General features: G+C 35.0%; 1 pseudogene; it reads right to left on the reverse strand.

Annotated features, from left to right (window-relative positions):
* Positions 1-9,991: 9,991 nt before the first annotated feature.
* On the reverse strand, positions 9,992-19,351 carry LOC108311487 (annotated as a pseudogene).
* Positions 19,352-20,191: the final 840 nt, after the last annotated feature.

The raw sequence follows: 20,191 nt of genomic DNA on the forward strand, positions 1-20,191 counted from the left end.
CGGCGCTGGCCGGCGCTGGCCGGCACAGCCGCGCTGGCCGAAACAGCCGCGCTGGTGACCGTGGAGCACCTCTGCCCGGGAATTTCCTAGTCTGTGGGCAATAAAAACACGGCGTCCACTCACCCTCTGCGCTCTCACTGGGAGCTGCAATCCTGAGCTGTTCCTAAACGGCCATATTGGATCCACCTCCAGATGAGATCTCTGTCTTGAAATCTTAAATTTTTGAACGTAGACATGACACTTAAACCTCATCATGCTAAAAATAAACGCTCATTGGACCATTACACGTTTCAGATTTCAGATTAGGGATGTTCAACCTGTATAAGTGAATATAATGGTGGCCTGAATACACTAAATATTAGTATGTGTGCATGTATGTGTGTGTGTATATATATGTGTGTGTGTGTGTGTGTGTGTGTATGTGTGTGTGTATATATATATATATACGCATATATATATACACACATACACATACACACCTACACACAAACATATATATTAAATTACATTAGACTCAAAGCACATTGAGTATATATATATACATATATATACACACACACACATACACACAAATTCATATATATTAAATTACATTACACTCAAAATAAAGTACATTGAGTCTAGAAAAAGACCAGCTGCCTATCCTCCATGAAGCTTAAAGGATGACACTATTTTGATAAATTTACCACACTTTTCTCAGTCTAGATCTCAAGCTTATGTGATTCCTGAAACCAAGTTTTATCAGTAATTGAGAAAGAATATATTTCCCAGTGGAGAACCTTATGTGAACAAAGCCAATAAAATGAATTTTACACATATTTTTCATATTCAAAATGGTGAAAATAAAATGAGTTATATTTATCAACATATCTGGAACTAGATGCTGAATACATAACTTATTGTTAAATATAAAATCAAAATGTTAATATAGTAATTACCCCTGAGAAATAGAACTATCAAGCTAAGTGTTATCTTTGCATAATCAGGGCGAATTACACACACACGCACACAATGAAAGACAATTTATAAGTATGATTTTAAAAAATGGATTTGGGAGGAAGTAAGGGCAGAAATTGTTGGCAAAACCTTCAAAAGTGTGATTATAAAGGAAAGAAAAGACAAAAAAGAAAAAAAGATAAAAGAAAAGATAAAAAAAGATAAAAATGGTGAATTTTACATGTATTTTTCATCTTCAAAATAGATTAAAATGAATTATATTTATCAACATATCTGGAACTAAATGCTGAATACATAACTTATTGTTAAATGTAAAATCAAAATGTTAATATAGTAATTACCCCTGAGAAATAGAACTATCAAGCTGAGTGTTATCTTTGCATAATCAGGGCAAATTACACATATACACACACAATGAAAGACAATTTATAAGCATGATTTTAAAAAATTGACTTGGGAGGAAGTAAGGGCAGAAATTGTTGGCAAAACCTTCAAAAGTGTGAATATAAAGGAAAGAAAAGATAAAAATGGTGGTCTAAACAGAAAGTCTAGTTAAAGAATGTTTGAAAGTTTACGGTTTTATTTTATAAAGGTAGTGTTCTGGGCTGAATTGTGTCCCCAATCAAATATATAAATATATATATAAGTCACACTGTGAAGTACTGGAGGTTAGGACTTCAAAAAACATATGTATTAAATTATATATATAAAAGACATATATAAATATATATTAAAATATATATAATATATTATATATATATATATTAATATATAAATATATAATATGTATATATTTTAATATATATTATATATTTATAGACAATTAATATGTATTACATATAATATATATTAACTATATATAATATATAAATATATATTTTATTTATATGTATATTTATACATATAATAGTTATATATATTTTAATATATTTATATATATTAAATATTTATATATATATAATTTTATAGTTATATAAATATAAATATATTTGATTTATATATTTATATTTATATATAACATTTATATATATCTTGTGTGTGTGTATATATATATATATATATTTATATATATATATATATATATATATTTGAAGTCCTAACCCCCAGTACTTCACAGTGTGACTTTTTATTTAGAAACAGGGTTACTGCAGATGCTGCTAGTTAAGATGAGGTATCTCTGGAGGAGGGTGGACCTCTCATCCAGTATAACTAGTATCTTCAGAAGCACATGGCCATCTGAAAACAGAGACACAGGGTGAACACCATAGGACATCAAAGGCAGAGATGGGAATTAAGTATCAGGGAACACCAAAGATTACCAGGAAACCACTAGAAGCTAGAAAGAAGCAACCCAGAACTGTGAGACCATACATTTCTGCAGTTTAATTACCCAGTTTGTGATACTTTGCTACAGCAGTCCTATAAAACTAACATTGATAAAGAGATTTGAGAAACTTGAAATATTGAGAATTGGTTACCAGGAAGTGAGTCAATGAAGATAGAGAAAGAGGGACTATTGATGGAGTATGTTCCTGGAGGAAAAGACAGGAAATGCTATCTTAGAGAATGGCCCTAGGGGGAAAGACACTTCTTGAATTGTACTGAGAGGGAAAAAAGGAAGGTGAGATTAATTCCTATCTATAACTCTCATTTTCTCTAAAATTTATGAGATAAAATCATCATCTGATGATGAACAAATACCTGGTTTCATAGGAGATCTAAGAGAATAGAAAATAACTTCTGTAGAGAATAAGAGAGAAAATTTAGCATGTAAAAGATTACCAGTCTCCAGATTCAAGTGTAACATTAATAAATGAATGCATTTACAGTCTTCTTTGGTATATAGAAATTAAACTTGTATTCTTATTTTCTTTATCTGTCCTACTTGAAAGACTAATTTAGTAAAAAGCATTATAGATATTATAATTTGAAACCAATAATAATTATTCATATGTTTTGTTGCCCCCTCACATCATCTGAGAAAATCATTCATTCATTTCAAGGCCTGTATTCATGTTGCTGGTGTCCTAGATCTGCATGCCTAATAAGAAATGTATAATCACTGAGTTAAAGCTTGTAGAAGCTACATAACCAGAAAAAGTGGAATTCCCATCGGATCTATCAATTTACCCAGCCCTTAAGTTTATTTCCATATATGCAGTCATTTATTAAGTAAAATGGCACACTAACATTTTACACTTTGAAATGTGTAATCAATGGTTACCCTGATAGTACCAATCAAATAATGTAAAGACAGAATTGTTCCTTAGCATATTTAAGAGTTTATTACTATAGAAAACACTCATCTTATTAACACAAATGTGTAGTAATAAGCCGATACAGAGTTTGAGAGGATGCCTATTGTTTCTTGAGACATAGTTGTAAGATGTGTAAGATTATATTTAGTTTTCATACCTGATCCACACAAGTAAATAAATATCTAATTAGCTGTATGCCTGGGAAATGTTAATAGAATCTCTATTCATGAGGAGATAAAGAAAAGCTCAACATAGTAGATAATATGGACATTTTAAAATAAAATGTAGGACCACTAAAAACAATCATATATCTATGAATAATAAGTAATTCTAGACTAAGCCCACATTAGTTTTGATGTGGTAACTAGGCCATTGTTTGGAAGTATGCGTGTGTGTGTGTGTGTGTGTGTGTGTGTGTGTACATACATACATTTATATGTATATATATTTGATTTACATTTACTTATATATACAAAAGGACGACACAGTCAAGTTGATTAGTTAATAAAATAATTAACTAATATAGCACTGTGTTGATACTAATTGTATAGAATATTGTCAAAAGAGTACCAAAATACTCACATTAAGACATCTATCTTCATAGAGGCCAACTTCCCCCTCAAATTTGTTCCTCTTCTCAGTAGCAGAGCTGTGTGGCATGGGGCTCAAAGTAAGCTCTGCAACTATTCAACCACATTTGCAATTTCACTCTCCTGCTCACTAGCTATGCGACCTTGGAAAATTATTTATTTCCCATGTTCTACAGTTTCCTTATTTGTAAAAAGGAAATAATATTATTTTGTATCATTGTTGTTAGAATTAAATGAGTTAATTGCACTAAGGATATTTGGAATCTCAGTACTTTAAGAGGCCAAGGTGGCAGGATCCTTTGAGGCCAATAAGAATTCAAGACCATCCTGGACAATATAGGGGTACCCTGTTTCTATAAAAAAAAAACTTAAAAAACTTAGCCATGCATGATGGTGGACAGGATAGCAACTCAGGAGTCTGACTTGGGAGGATAATTTGAGCCCAGGAGTTCCAGTTTACGGGGAGCTCCTGGTGCTATCATAGCACCATTGCGCTCCAGCATGGGCAACGGAGTGAGACTCTCTTTTTAAAAAAAAGGTATTTGGAGCAGAGCTTGAGCCTGACACAAATTAAGAACTACATAATATTAAATATTATGATAAGCATTTATTATATTTCCTATCTTGGGTAATAGCACTGTCATCAACTCAGTTGCACAAGCTGAAAATCTGAGGATCAGCTTCAAATCCCACTTTTTCATCACATATGTGACATAAATAATTTGTAGACCATATGCCTGGTGTAATCTTTAATATTTAATCTTCAATTTATGTCTTTGTTTCTCACTTGGACAATTAAATCTGTCTCATAAGTCTCTCTAATCTCATCTACTCACACTCAGATTTGTTTTCCATGTCATTTACTACACCATTTTTCTGATATCCAAATCTAATCATGCTGCTTCTTTTCTTGTAAGGCTTAAAAGTTTCCAAGATAAAGTTCAAATTTCTCATCATTACACATCAAATTGAATATAAAATGTCACTGTTCTCTGAACCTGTTCTGTGTCTCTACACCTTACTGCTCTGCAATATTTTCTCTCCATCTTCTGCTTGGGGTGACTTTCGCCCCCTTCTCTGCTTAATCATGATGCCCTTTTCTTCTCATCTTGCATTAGTCAACCTCTTTCATCTTTTAGCACAATTATTTCTTAATAACAAGGTCACCAATAACAACAGTTAACATTAACATACGGCTATGTGTCACAGGCTATTACAGAGACAGATAATACCTCATTTACTTCTCAAAACAATTTCGTAATATGGGTAATAATATTATCCTTATTTAACAGATGAGGAAACTGAAATCAAAGACACACTTGTCCAAGACCACCTGGCTGATGAGATATGGAGCAGACTTTGAATCCATACATTATTATTTGAGAGCTAAATTTCTGAAATACTACATAGTACAGCCACCCCAGTTACACCACCTGTATAGTACTGCATATCATACTGTCATAAAAATCAACCTCTCTCTCTCTTCTGAAGTACATTGTCTTTGTATTGGAACCTCCAGGGTCTATTCAGTAATGTGAAAACAATCCATAATCATTGATAAAGGAACAAATAAATAAATTGATGAATGAACAAGATAAATAAACAGCCAGTTTTTAGTGGATTACCTTTCCCTCCCTATAGAAATCATGTTTATACATTTTTATGATTACCACTTATTTATGGTTTTCTTTCAAAGTCATTACAGGAAAAACATAAGAAAATTCAATTTAAAAGTTATTGCTACAGCTGAATTAATATTTGTCCAAATCTATACAACCACAAGTAAATCAGGCCATTAGAGAACGATACTTGCCATTGTAGACAGTGCTGCAGTGAACGTGACGGCACAGATATCTCTTTGGCATACAGATATCTCTTTGGCATACTGATTTCAACTTCTTTGGACATATATCCAGAAGTGGAATTTTACCATTATTATTTGTCAATTAAAACTACAATTAAGTCTTTAAAGTCTGACCTCTTTTTCCAAGGTTGTTAGATATAGCCACTGTAATAAAAAATCAGTATAAGTGAAAATGTTGTAATATTCCAAAGTCAAGAAAAAAAAAGTGTATCTATTTACTCAGTAAAGTATAGCCTCAGTACAAGTTTAAAAGCATCTCATGGATATAAAACAGAACGTCCCCATTCAGCTGAAATAGGTAATCTGATTCCTGCCTAGATTTCTGAAATATTCCTCCTGGGCCAGTGAGACCAGCCATGTCAGAGGTTTTCCAAAAATTTAGATTTAGTATTACAATATGTATCTTTCTTAATTTAGCCTCTACTTTTTCCAGGTTTTCAAACTCATTTTTTAAATGTCATTGTTTTTTAAAAATAACTACCTGAAATTGAAACCATACCATGAGGTTTTAGCTTCTATTTATTTATTTAACGTCCAACCTTTTTTCTAGAAAGGAAAGATATAAAATGTTTTATATGCTTTCTATTTTAGCTTAAATTAAGGTACTTTGGTGTCTAATTTTTTAATTTTCAAACATAAGGGGATTTTTTTGTCTTCTTGTTATTAACTTTTAATACAATTGTATGGTATCAAAGAAATATAATTTTTTGCTGTTGATCAAATTTTTCTTTTCTTTTTCTTTAATTATAATTTAAGTTCTGGAGTACATGTGCAGAACATGCAGGTTTGTTACACAGGTGACACGGTGGTTTGCTGCATCCAACCCCCCAACATCTACATTAGGTATTTCTCCTAATGTTAGCCCTCCCCAATTCCCCCACCCCCTACTATCCCTCCCTTAACCTTCCTATCCCCCAGCAGGCCCTAGTGTGTGGTGTTCCCCTCCTTGTGTCCATGTGTTCTCATTGTTCAACACCCACTTAAGAGTGAGAACATTCGGTGTTTGGTGTTCTGCTCTTGTGTCAGTTTGCTGAGAATGATGATTCCCAGATTCATCCATGTCCCCGCAAAGGACATGAACTCATCCTTTTTTATTGCTGCATAGTATTCCATGGTGTATATGTGCCACGTTTTCTTTATCCAGTCTATCATTGATGGACATTTGGGTTTGTTCCAAGTCTTTGCTATTGTAAACAGTGCCACAATAAACATAAGTGCACATGTGTCTTTATAGATGAATGTTTTATAATCCTTTGGGTATATACCCAATAATGGAATTGCTAGGTCAAATGATATTTCTATTTCTAGATCCTTGAGGAATCGCCACACTGCTTCCACAATAGTTGAACTAATTTATACTCCCATCAAAAGTGTAAAAGTGTTCCTATTTCTCCACATCCTCTCCAGCATCTGTTGCCTCCTAACTTTTTAATGATCGCCATTCTAACTGGTGTGAGATGGTATCTCAATGTGATTTTGATTTATATTTCTCTAATGACCAGTGATGCTGAGCTTTTTTTCATTGTTGTTGACTGCATAAATGTCTTCTTTATAAAAGTGTCTGTTTATATCCTTCCCCCACTTTTTAATGGGATTGTTTTTTTTTTGTAAATTTATTTAAGTTCTTTGTAGATTTGGGTTATTAGACCTTTGTTAGAGAATTTTTTCCCATTCTGTTGATTGCTGGTTCACTCTAATGATAGTTTATTTTGCTGTGCAGAAGCTCTTATGTTTATTAGATCCTGTTTGTCTATTTTGACTTTTGTTGCCATTGCTTTTGGTGTTTTAGTCATGAAGTCCTTGCCTATGCCTATGTCCTGAATGGTATTGCCTAGGTTTTCTTCTAGGGTTTTTATGGTGTTAGGATTTATGTTTAAATCTTTAATCTATCTGGAGTTAATTTTTGTATAAGGTATAAGGAAGGGATCCAGTTTCAGGTTTCTGCATATGGCTAGCCAGTTTTCCCAACACCATTTATTAAATAGGGAATCCTTTCCCCATTGCTTGTTTTTGTCAGGCTTGTATTTTAATATAATTTTTAAATAAAATTTTGATATGGAAAATTTCATTACATCATTTTTGATAAAACAAATTCTAGGAATCTATTGTAAGAAAACAATTGAGAACATACACACAAAGATATAGTCATAAGAACTTTCTATACATTTTCTTTATAAACACAAAAATATTGAGAAAAATATGCTTGTGAGTTATTAAAAAGCACAAAATAAATCACTGTAGTTAAAAATCTTGATTTAAAGAAACTTAATAACATGGAAAGGCATTTAAAAATTAAGTGAAAAGAAAATACTAAAATGAATATATTTAGTATGTTTTCATTCTGTTAGTATATATCAAAGACAAAACTCTGAAATGCTACAATTGTTGTATAAGGCTGAGAATGATTTGCATTTATTTTATTTATCTGTATTTTTTAAGTTCCTAATATTATTACTTTTGTTTTTTAAAAACATTTGCTTTTAAAACGCTATATTAATGTAAACAATACACAGAACTAAAATTTTAAAGTTCTATTTAATTTGGTCTACTCTGAGTGTTAAGACAACACTAATGCAAATATAAAGTTTAATGGGGCCTTGAGGAGGGATAGTTAAAAATTTTGTTCAAAATACGTCAACAATTGCTGAAATATTTCACATACACACACATAAAATTTCTACTACTGCTGCTGAAAGTTCTTTAGATTGGCTGCCTATACCCAGCATCATCTACTCAGACTCAGAAGTTTCTTCTACCTGTCTAGAATTGCTTCAAGATTATCTAAAATCTTTAAAACAAAAGTGGACTTCTATTATTAATTCATATTCTCAAGGGATCATTAATTGACGCTACATCACAGAAATTTAACACAACAATAGAAAATTTTCACAAAGTTCTATAGAAGTTGTATGCTGTGGGAAGCTAATAAAAACTTTTTGGTTCTTATGTTGATTAATCTTTCCTTTGCACGTCATTCCTCTACCATAGACTGAATGAATTTGGAATTTATTTAGTTTAGCCATTTTACTTGTAAGCCAGAAAAATTAAAAATATAGATAAGAAATTATTCTTACTGGCTAATCAGTCTATATGATAAAATATGGACACATGCTGATTTATAAAATACTGTTTATTTGATCCATAATAAAATACTTAAAATACTCTAAATAAAAGGAAAATTTAGCCCTTACAGGGCTTCAAACCTGTAGATTGCTAAATTTTAAAATCTCAATGAAGAGTTTTTAAAATCTGAAATAGAATAAAGTGGTAGATTAGATGTGGGGGAAATCAGGTGTCCTATAACATTATGTTTGGAGTTAAATTTTTTTGAGTAAATAAATAAATTATTTAAATTTTGCAATAAAATGAAAATGATTGACAAAATAATATACTTTTCATTTGTAATCAAATATTCAAAATAATCATATAACTCACTTTTTTAAGAGTGTGTGTGTGTGTGTGTGTGTGCTTGTGTGTGTTGGCAGAGACTTTAAGTGTGTGCAGAGATGCATATATAGTTATCAGATCATCTTGAGCAATGAAATCATTGGTGATTTTATTTTCTTTTCCATATTAATCTACTTTTAAACTAATTTTATTATAATTAAAATTTTTTTTATGTAAGTTAGTCTAATTCCTAGCTTTACACTGGAATCCTAGAACTATTAATTCTCTCTTTTACAAAACATAAAGATAATTCCTTAAGCAGACAGGTTCAAGCAAAGCATTTAGAGTCAGTAATGTTTTTCTAGTATCAAATGTCTATTTAAAATAAGTGTTATGCCTACAAGTATCATCAAGTATTTATCTATTTTATTTAGAGAGACATTGAAAGAGCATGCATTGCTTGGTATAAATTTGGTAAAATAATGCCATAGGCAAAGAAATGATAAAGGGCATAAATATTAGAAATGAAAAGATAAATATCATTATTGCAAATATAATTCTCTATATAAAAAGCATACAAAAATAAACTGAAAAACTCTTGAAACTAGAATACTGTTCAGTAGATGGCTAGTTAAAAAATATAACAACAATCGCTTTTAAAATAACCAGTAAGAAACAAATATTAGAGACAAATCTCATTGGAAAGTTATTTTATTTTATTCTGTTCTATTTTTTTAGACAACATTCTATTCCGTAGCTCAGGCTGGAGTGCACTGGCATGACCACTGCTCACTGTAGCCTCAGCCTCCCAAGGCTCAATGGATCCTCCTGCCTCAGCCTCCCATGTAGCTGGGAGTACAAGTGTACACCACCATGCCCAGATGATAATTTTTGTATTTTTCTTTTCCTTTTTTTTTTTTTAGAAAAAAAAAAACAAAAAACACAGAGCTTTATTATTCTCAACATCAATGGCAGCTGTCTTCGTAGGATAGGGGAGTGAGTTCTGTTGATGGATAGGTGGCCCCTACTTGCCGGCAATGAGCAGGTTCCACAGGACCACAATGACCGAGCCCCCACACAGGAATATCTTGGAGATGTAGTGTCTTTGTTTACTGGCTTGGACTTCTTGCTCTTGGGTACCTCAGTCCACACCTTCTTCATGTTCTCCAGTACCATGTTGCAGTGTCTATGGAAGGCTTTCATGTGGCCCAGGAGTTTCTTATTGTTAAGGCAGTTGATGAGCACTTGGGTGTTGTTTCTGATGGACCGCTTGAACTCAGAGTGGACCTGTGTTAAATTCCTCCTCCTCTCGCTTCTGCAGCTCCTCTGGGGTCATCTCACTCTTGGGCTTGTTGAAGAGGCTCTTAATGGTCACTATGCTCTCAGTTCACTTCCATTCCCTCTGCGTTGCTTAATTAGAGGTCGGGTTTTGCCTTGTTGTCCAGGCTGGTCTTGAACTCCTGAGTTCATGAGATCCACTGCATAAACCTCCCAAAGTGTGGGGGTTACAGGTGAGAGCCACTGCTCACAGCAGGCAAATATTTTAAATAGATTCACTCAATTCTCATTTCAATGACTCCTAATTTGCCTTCCTATGTGCCACAAATGCTTAAAATCTAATGCAAACTTTTATGCTCCTTATTGCATGATATCAGCAATGTAATATGTAATTTAGTTTCTAAAAATCATATGCACATATGCAAGATTTAGATGCAAAATGAATGCTATGAGATGCTCTCTTCCTGCAGGGAGGTCACATATTCTGGCAAGCATGGAGATAGAGGCATTTGGTTGTTCTGGAACAACTGTGGTAGCAATTTGATATCCAGTTCCCCGACCATCGCTGGTGTGGAGCAACAGGTGCTGATGACAGAAACAATTCTATCCTGTGATTGGGTATTTTTACTGGCTGCATTGTTCCCATTGGGGTAAGAACATAACTTAGTATTCTAGAATCTCTCTCTGAATCTGTGGGCTATCTCATATCTTAAAATAAATTTATTTTCACTTAGTATGACAAGAGCTCACCTCATTCTTGACAACCAAAATATTTGACAAATTCAATGGAGCATTATTGAACAGATAAATGATAGGTAAATAGATGATCTAAAAGGACATATATATGCATAAATATTAACATTGGGTGTATTCTGGATCATAATATTAGGAGTAATAGTAATCTTGCTGATTTAATAAATAAAGCTTTTCATTATACTAATAATATACACTAACATGTATTTGCTACTAATATGTATATGTTTATACTAATATCTATTTGCTACAAAAAAGCTATGCAATATAAAGTAGGCATAAGAAGTTCACCCGGAAATTTTCTTCAGTATGCCATAATTAAACGGAAAATAGTACCTAAAATAGAATCATCTCTGTGGCAGGAATAACCAGCTGTCCACCAAACAGACAACACACAAGCAGATAAACAGATATTGGTTGCCTCTTCTTGGGAACACAGCTAGACTAGAGTTCTCAGCCTCCCTTGAAATTGAGTGTAGACACATGGTTGTTTTAATGAATGGACTGTAAAGAGAAGTGATGCATACAACTCCCAAGAGTGGCTCATATAAACTTCCCATTGGCAACTTCTATACGCTCTACTTCCTACTTCTCACTGCTGGTTATGCCCCTGGTGACCTTGGAATCCACATATTTAAGATGGCAAAGTAGCCATCAGTCCGCCCTAGATGTCTGCACAGAGAAAATGCAGCTATCAACCTGAATGAACAGCCAGGACAATCAGCTGAGAAAGAAATAGGTCTGGCATGGTGGCTCACTCCTGTAATCTCAGCATTTCGGGAGGCTGAGTAGTAAGATCACCTGAGCTTAGGAGTTCGAGACCAGCCCGGACAACATGGTGAAACCCCTGTCTCTACCAAAAATACAAAATATTAGCCGGAAGTGATGGCATGTGCCCGTGGTCCCACATACTGGGGAGGCTGAGGTGGGATGATCTCTTGAGCCTGGGAGGCAGCGGTCGCAGTGAGCCAAGCTTGTACTGCACTCCAGGCTGGGCAACAGAGTGCCAAAAGAAAAGAAAAGAAAAGAAATAAAACAGCTTTATTTTTTTGTTTGTTTTTGGCACTGGAAGTTTGAGGTCTATTATGTCAGCTTACCCAACATTAATACAGTCTCCATCTCTCATTATCTACCTTCTCCTCTGGCCTTTATCCCTTCAAATTAGGACTTCCGTGGTGTTATTCTGTGCTTTTTATTTACTTTCCCAAAATGCTACCTGCTTTCAGTAGCTGGAGACTATTTCTTAAAAGAAGTCTCGTCTGTAATAAGACAGAAATTATTCAAAATATAAAATGTTGTCCCTTTCCCAGAGATTCAATGTTGATAAATTGTTTTTTATTTTCTTACTTTTATGTGGATATTCCTATCATGTAATAAAAAAACACTGAATGCCTGTTCTTACATTGACACATTTTACTAACATTTTGATTTGAAATAATTTATTTTTATTTCATTTGTATTCTTTAATTTTTCTGTGACAAACAGGAATTACTTATGTAATGCTCAATAAGAAAATTCTACAATGCTTTATTAAAGATATCAAAGTTAAAATAGATATTTAGCTTAGTGTTCATTTAAGATTTTGAATTCAATTAAATTCAAGTTCAGGTACTGCCAAGAAAAAGTTTGTTATTCCCAAACTGGCCTTCATTGCTCAATAAAATTGTGTGTACAGGCCCATCATATTCACAAACATAGGCAAGAGAGTGTGCATTCAGAGGATGTTCTCCCTTTTAAATTTTCTTTCTTTTTTATTTTTTTATTTTTGCCATGCAGGCTCTAGTATAGTGACATGCTTATAGCTCACTATGACCTTGAACTCCTGGTCTCAAGCAATCCTCTCCACTTAGCTTCCCAAGTAGCTGAGACTACATGCATGTACCACCATGCCAGGCTATTTTTTTTTTTTAAAGAAATGGGGTCTTCTGTCAGTTTGCTGAGCAGAAGATCAAACACCGCCTGTTCTCACTCATAGGCGGGTGTTGAACAATGAGAACACATGGACACAGGGAGGGGAGCACTACACACTGGGGTCAGTTGGGGGGAAATAGGGGAGGGACGGGGGGGGGTGGGGAGCTGAGGAGAGATAGCAAGGGGAGAAATGCCAGATGTAGGTGATGGGGAGGAAGGCAGCAAATCACACTGCCACGTGTGTACCTATGCAACAATTTCACATGTTCTTCACATGTGCCCCAAAACCTAAAATGCAATAAAATAAATAAATGTGGAAAAAAAAAAGAAATGGGGTCTTACTATGTTACCCAGGTGCATCTTGAATTCCTGGCCTCAAGCAATCCTTCTGCCGCAGCCTTCTAAAGCATTGAGATTATAAGCATGAGCTGCCATGTCCTGCTCCTTTATAATTTTCATCTTTAATTCTCTAATATCTTCCAAAATCAGGAGATAAAAAGCTGCATCTTACTTCAAAACCTCCTATACATGACTACGAAGCATTCCTGCCCATAAGGGCCACACAACCAACTCTGATTTACAAGTCCCTAGATCATTCAATGTCCATTTCTACTGTTGCCTGCTCTGTGAACGTTCCAAGATTCTTCAAAGATATGTACTCATATCTCCATTTATATATTTTTGTTTGACATCTGTGTATGACACTTTCCAGACCAGGTCTTTTATCCATGAGATCTTAATATCTTCTATGCTCCTCTGTAAACTGCAAGCTTCTTGAGGTCCGGAACTGCGTCTCATTTGTCTATATTCTCTACATATCTTAGCATCTCAGAATACATATAAATGATGTTTACCATATTTTGTTGAATTAAATTAAACAAATATCTAAGTTTAGTCAATATTTCTGCTTCTAACCTGCCACGAAAACCCTGTTTCCACAGCAATCCTAGGTGATAGAAGCTCTTCCTCCCAAGAATAAGATGTGGATTCTGGTCAAGATATAATGGAGTCCCAAATGGAATAAATAGGAAGAAAGTTGTTTCTGAAATCGCCAATAGGAATATCCTTAGAAAAACAAAATTTAACAGCAGCTCAGAGGAAACTGAATCCTGTCCTCTTGCTTTCCTTCTCTGAGACATGAGATTCATCACCCACTTGACCACCTTCTCTACTAACTGCCTGTCCGTGGTGTTCATCCAGTTGCTCACCAGCAGCCTGGCTACCCTTTATGCAGGCGCCAGGGGCTCCGGCTTCTGAATCTTCTCTTCTAGCTGCACCAGCTTCTGGCTTGGCTGAGGGACCAGGATTCTGGTTGCGAGAATGACCAGGGATCTGGTAGAAATAGTGGGACATGCAAAGCAAGAACGAGGCCATGCAAGGCCTGAATAACTGCCTAGCCTCCTACCTGGACAGAGTGAGTGGCCTGGAGACCGAGAATCAGAGGCTAGTGACTAAAATCTGGGAACAACTGGAGAAGAAGGGGCCCCAGGTCAGAGACTGGGGACGTTACATTAAGACCATAGAGGACCTGGTGACTCAGACTTTTGCAAATTCTGTGGACAATGCCCAGATTGTTCTGGAGATAGACAATGCCCATCTTACTGCTGATGATTTTAGAGGCAACTATAAGACAGAGCTGGCCACATGCCCATCTGTGGAGAGCCACATTCATGGGCTCAGCAAGGTCACTGATGACACCAATGTCACTCAGCTGCAGCTGAAGACAGATCTTGGCTCTCAAGGAGGAACTGCTGTTCATGAAGAAGAATCACAAGGAGGAAACAAAAGACTTAGGAGCCCAGTTTGCCAGTTCTGTTTGACCATGGAGATTTAAATGTCTCTAAATCTCAGGACTCCAGCAAGATCCTGATATATCAATGTGACGAGCTGGCTCAGAAGAACCAAGAGAAGCTGGACAATACTTGTCCCAGGAGATTGGGGAGAGGACCATAGTCATCACCATGCAGTCTGACAAGATCAGAGATGCTGAGATGATGCTCACGGAGCTAAGAGGTACAGTCCAGTGCCTGGAGATCAACCTGGACTCCATGAGAAATCTTAAGGCCGGCTTGGAGAACAGCTCGAGGGAGATGGAGGCCCACTATGCCATTCAGATGGAGCAGCTTAATGGGGCTCTGCTGCACCTAAAGTCAGAGCTGGCACAGACTCTGGCAGAGGGGCGGTACCAGGCCTAGGAGTATGAGAAGCCCCTGCTGAACATCAAAGTCAAACTGTCAGCTGAGATTGCCACCTTACTGCTGCCTGCTGGAAGATGAAAAGGACTTCAATCCCTGTGATGCCCTGGATAGCAGCAATTCAATGCAAACTATCCAAAAGACCACCACCTGCAGGATAGTGGACAACAATTAGTATCTGAGACCAATGACTCTAAAGTTCTGAGGTGTTGAAGCAGCAGAAGCAAGGTACCTTTTGGGTAACAGGAGGCCAATAAGAAGTTCAGGCGTCAAAAAAAAAAAAAAAATTGAACAGCAGTTTTGGTCACCCAATGTCAGGACTTTTAGATTTAGCTCTATGTCAACTAACAGGATTCATAGGGAACCTAACTAATTTTTCAAATATTATAGCATTGGGAAATATATTCCATGATTTAAACAGCTCACCAAAACTGTCTTTGGAATAAAATATATTCTTGGTTTTAAACTTATTACAGTAAAAACAACTGGCAACTTCACACAATCCTTTATCAATCCTAGAAGTGCATTCTCTGTGCAGAAGTTATCTCAGTTTAGTTGATACACTGAACTATACAGAATGATAGATCTGTTTGAAATTCTATGATCCATCCTGAGTAGAAAATTTTGTAGTCATGTAGGGTATAACATGCCACAAATATTTTTCTTATCATAGAAAACTTAAACAGAGGGAGGAGGTATATAGCTTTTCTGGTCCTATTTAATCTCACTGAGTTAGTATGTTTTTTGTTTCAGTAGCAAATGTATACTGAAAAGTCAGAGAAACATTAAAATAAGAGCAAAAATACAGAAATAATATTTCATTATCTAGACTTTGTTAGTTTATAATTTGCTCCATACATTTTAAAAAGGGGAAAAAAGTAATTATGATAAAAATACATGATTTTATTATTTATCACTAACTTTTACTCCAATGGAAGGAAACTTTGCATTGAACAAATCTAGGATTTTTTTCAAAAATTTCAATTAAATATTAGATATGTATGTTTGTATATATAATAATATTCCATACATATAAATATATATATATATATGTTTGTATATGATGATGTTCATATATATAATAATATATAGTATATAATAATGTTCATAATATGAACATATTGAAATATTATTCATCCATTAAAAGGAATGAGGTTCTGATACATGCTACAACATGGAAGAAACATGAAATCATTTTGTTAGATTAAATAACCAGACACCAAAAAACACATAATGCATAATTCCACTCATATGAAATATCTAGAATAGGCAACTTCAGAGAAACAGAAAGTAGATTAGAGATTACTAGGGTCTGGGAGAGGAGAGAAGAGGGTGCCTACTGGTCACAGAGTTTCTGAGTTGATGAAAATGTTTTGAAAATGGTGATTATGGTTGTACAACATTGCGAATGTGATTAATACCACTGAATTGAACACTTAAGAAATGGCTAAAATAGGAAATATTATATTACATATTTTGCCAGAATTAAAAATAACTAAAAACTAAAATTAGTAAGCAATGATATAGCAAAAAAAGCACAGCATTGTGTTTTATGTCTGTTGTTACTCTGATTTTTTTAACTTAGTTTAAAATTTTTATTTATGCTTATAATTATAATCCATAAATGAGAATAAACCAAGTAGCCTTTCAACTGACATTGACTAGTCATTATGTAAAAAGTCTAGATTTTGGAAAACAAGTAACTTTGGAATTTCTATGGAATCTATAACACAATTTTAAGAGTTCTCCCCTAAACACCATGGTTAGATTTTGAAAACCAGTAGAATAATCACTAATTGCAGAAATTAAGAATCTGTTTTTGGGAGGCTAATATATGAGCTCAAGAGATTCAAATTCATGAATGATCTTATTAAACTGTAAAAATATATTTATATCAAAATAATACAAAACACTAATATACAACACAATAAACATAAAAATAAAGACAATACCAAATACAAATTCAATTAGTGATATTTTATTTTTGTTAAATTAATTTTAATGATTATTGTTTAATAAATTTTTATTGAGATTTGATTTTAAGATAATTTTTTGAAATGATATAATACATTTTGTATGACACCCAAAGTAATAAAGGTAGCCAAGTAGAAATAAGAAAAATAGTTGAGAAAAAGAAGTCCTCTGGTCACTCTTTCTCTGGCAAATAATGGAGACATTCAGGGTTGTTAAAATTGAACTGTGAAAGTTTAATTATTCAATTGTCTGAAGCTTCAGCATGTTCACAGCACTGGCTCAAGCAGGGTTTTTTCTGGTATGTGGAATGGCATAGGGCTCCTATGCATAGCATTTTACAAACTTTTGAAGAATATGTGATACTGATTAACAGAGGTCATTCCTTTTCTCTTTTGCAAGCCACTTGGCAACTGTTTATATATATGCTCTGTAGAAAATATGTTTTCTTATTCAGAGGTCAATTTTTTTGTGAATCCCATTGCTTTTCTAGATAGGTTTAAACATTAGTTTAAAAAAATCAATAATTTTTGAAATTTTTTGCATTGCCCCCAAAGCCCTTTTCTCTCTCATCACTTAATATAATCAAATCTTCAAAGTTTTTTCTAATGGATTCTAAAAATGGGAATTGAGCAGTTGGCACGGTCACTTGGTTCAATGTCATTAAATCTTGTCCAATCTTTTTTTATATCTTTATATTTTTTGGTTATTACAATGGCCTTTTTTTGTTTCCACCAGAGAAACCCTGCAAAATCATTTGAAAGCTTTAGCAATTTTTCATAAGGGACAAAGTATTTTACTTCACATATCAATGCCCTTCTTCTTTAAACATCTAGAAATAAGGAACGCTTTTTCACTGCTGGTAAGAATGTAAACTTGTACAACCATTATGGAAAACAATATGGAAATTCCTGAAAAAACTAAAAATAGATTTACCTTTGATCCAGCAATCCCACTACTGGGTTAGGCCCTCCCTAACCTGAAGGTGGTGCCTAACCCAGACCCGCCCCGTCCTGCTGAAGAGCCTGCCTGCCTTTTGCCACTGCCCATGGTTCCCAGGCCACTCAGGTCAAGGGGCACCCACAGACTAAACTGCTCCCAGCCCCATCTCAGCCTCCTTCCCACACTTGTTGGTGCCCAGAGTCTGGAGGAGCTGAGGTAGCAGAGGACCAGTGTGTCAGCCCTGCTGCACACCAGGACTATCTGCGACATCTCTGGGGGACTTGGCCTTAACCCTGCCAGGCCAAAAGGCCTGGGCCCACAACCACAACCTGGGTGGCTGCAGCTATGCGTTGGGAGCTCCCACCCTGCCAACTTGGAAGTCAGGGCTCTTAACTGTCCCTGTCCTAGGCTGTGCCCCTTCTGTGCATCATCTCGCCACAGTGGCAGCTGGCAAGGTGCAGGTGGCATGGTGGCCCTGGCCAACTCCACACAAATGAATTCCATGTTTCCTGTTTTGGTCCTGTGAGTCCCAGCTGGACTGAGAGCCCAATCAAGCATGCAAGCTAATTCATAATAGCCACATAAAGAATAAAATACCCAGGAATTCATCTTACCAAGGATGTGAAATATCTCTACAATGAGATTTACAAAACACTGCTGAAAAAAATTCAGAGATGACACAAATAGATAAGCATTCCATGCTTATGGATAGGAAGAATAAATATTGTTAAAATGCCAATATTGCCCAAAGAAATTTTCAGACTGAATGCTTTTCCTATGAAACTATCAATGGCATTCTTCACAGAACTAGAAAATACTATTTTAAAATATATATGAAACCAAAATGGTTTAAATAGCCAGATAAATTCTAAGAAAAAAAAAAATCTGAAGGCATCACATTACCAGACTTCAAACTATACTACAAGGCTATAGTAATCAAAACAACATGATACTGGTACAAAAACAGAACGATAGATTAAACAAAATAGAGAATCTACAAATAAAGCTATACATCTACAATCATCTGATTTTTTTTTTTTTTTTTTTTTTGAGACAGAGTCTTGCTTTGTCGCCAGGCACCAGGCTGGATTGCAGTGGCCTGATCTTGGCTCACTGCAAACTCTGCCTCCCAGGATCAAGCAATTCTGCTGCCTCAGCCTCCCAAGTAGCTGGGACTACAGGCATGCACCACCACACCCAGGTAATTTTTGTATCTTTAGTAGAGATGGGATTTTACCATGTTGGCTAGGATGGCCTCGATCTCTTGACCTCATTATCGACCCGCCTTGGCCTCCCAAAGTGCTGGGATTACACATGAGCCACCGCACCCAGCAATCATCTGATATTTAACAGAGTTGGCAAAAAGAAGCAATGGGGAAATAATTCCCTATTTAATAAATGGTGCTGAGATAACTGGCTAGTTATATGTAAGGGATTGAAACTGGACTCCTTACTTACACCATATACAAATATTAACTCAAGATGGAGTAAAGACTTACATGCAAAACCTAAGACTATAACAACCCTGGGACGTAACCTAGGAAATTCCATTCTGGACATAGCACTTGGCAAAGATTTTAGGATGAAGATGCCCAAAACAATTACAACAAAAATAAAAATTGACAAATGAGACCTAATTAAACTAAAGAGTTACTGCATAGTAAAAACAAACAAACAAACAAAAACTATCAATAAACAGAAAACATAATAAGAGAAAATATTTGCAAAGTATGCATCTGACAAAGGACTAATATCCAGAATCTACAAGGAATCTACACAAATTTATAAGCAGATAGCCCCATTAAAAAGTGGGCAAAAGACATGAACAGACACTTTTCATGTGAAGACATACATATGGCCAACAAATATATGAAAAAAATGCTCAACATCACTAATCATTAGAGAAATGGAAATCAAAACTATGAGATAGAACCTCACAACCAGTCAGAATGGATATTCTTAAAAAGTCAAAAAATAACACATACTGGCGAGGCTGTGGAGAAAAGGGAATGCTGATATGCTGCTGGTGGGAATGGAAATTAGTTCAACCATTGTGGAAAGCAGTTTGGCAATTTCTCAAAGAAC

This window comes from Cebus imitator, unplaced genomic scaffold (genome assembly GCF_001604975.1).
Source record: "Cebus imitator isolate Cc_AM_T3 unplaced genomic scaffold, Cebus_imitator-1.0 Scaffold116, whole genome shotgun sequence".
NCBI lineage: Eukaryota > Metazoa > Chordata > Mammalia > Primates > Cebidae > Cebus > Cebus imitator.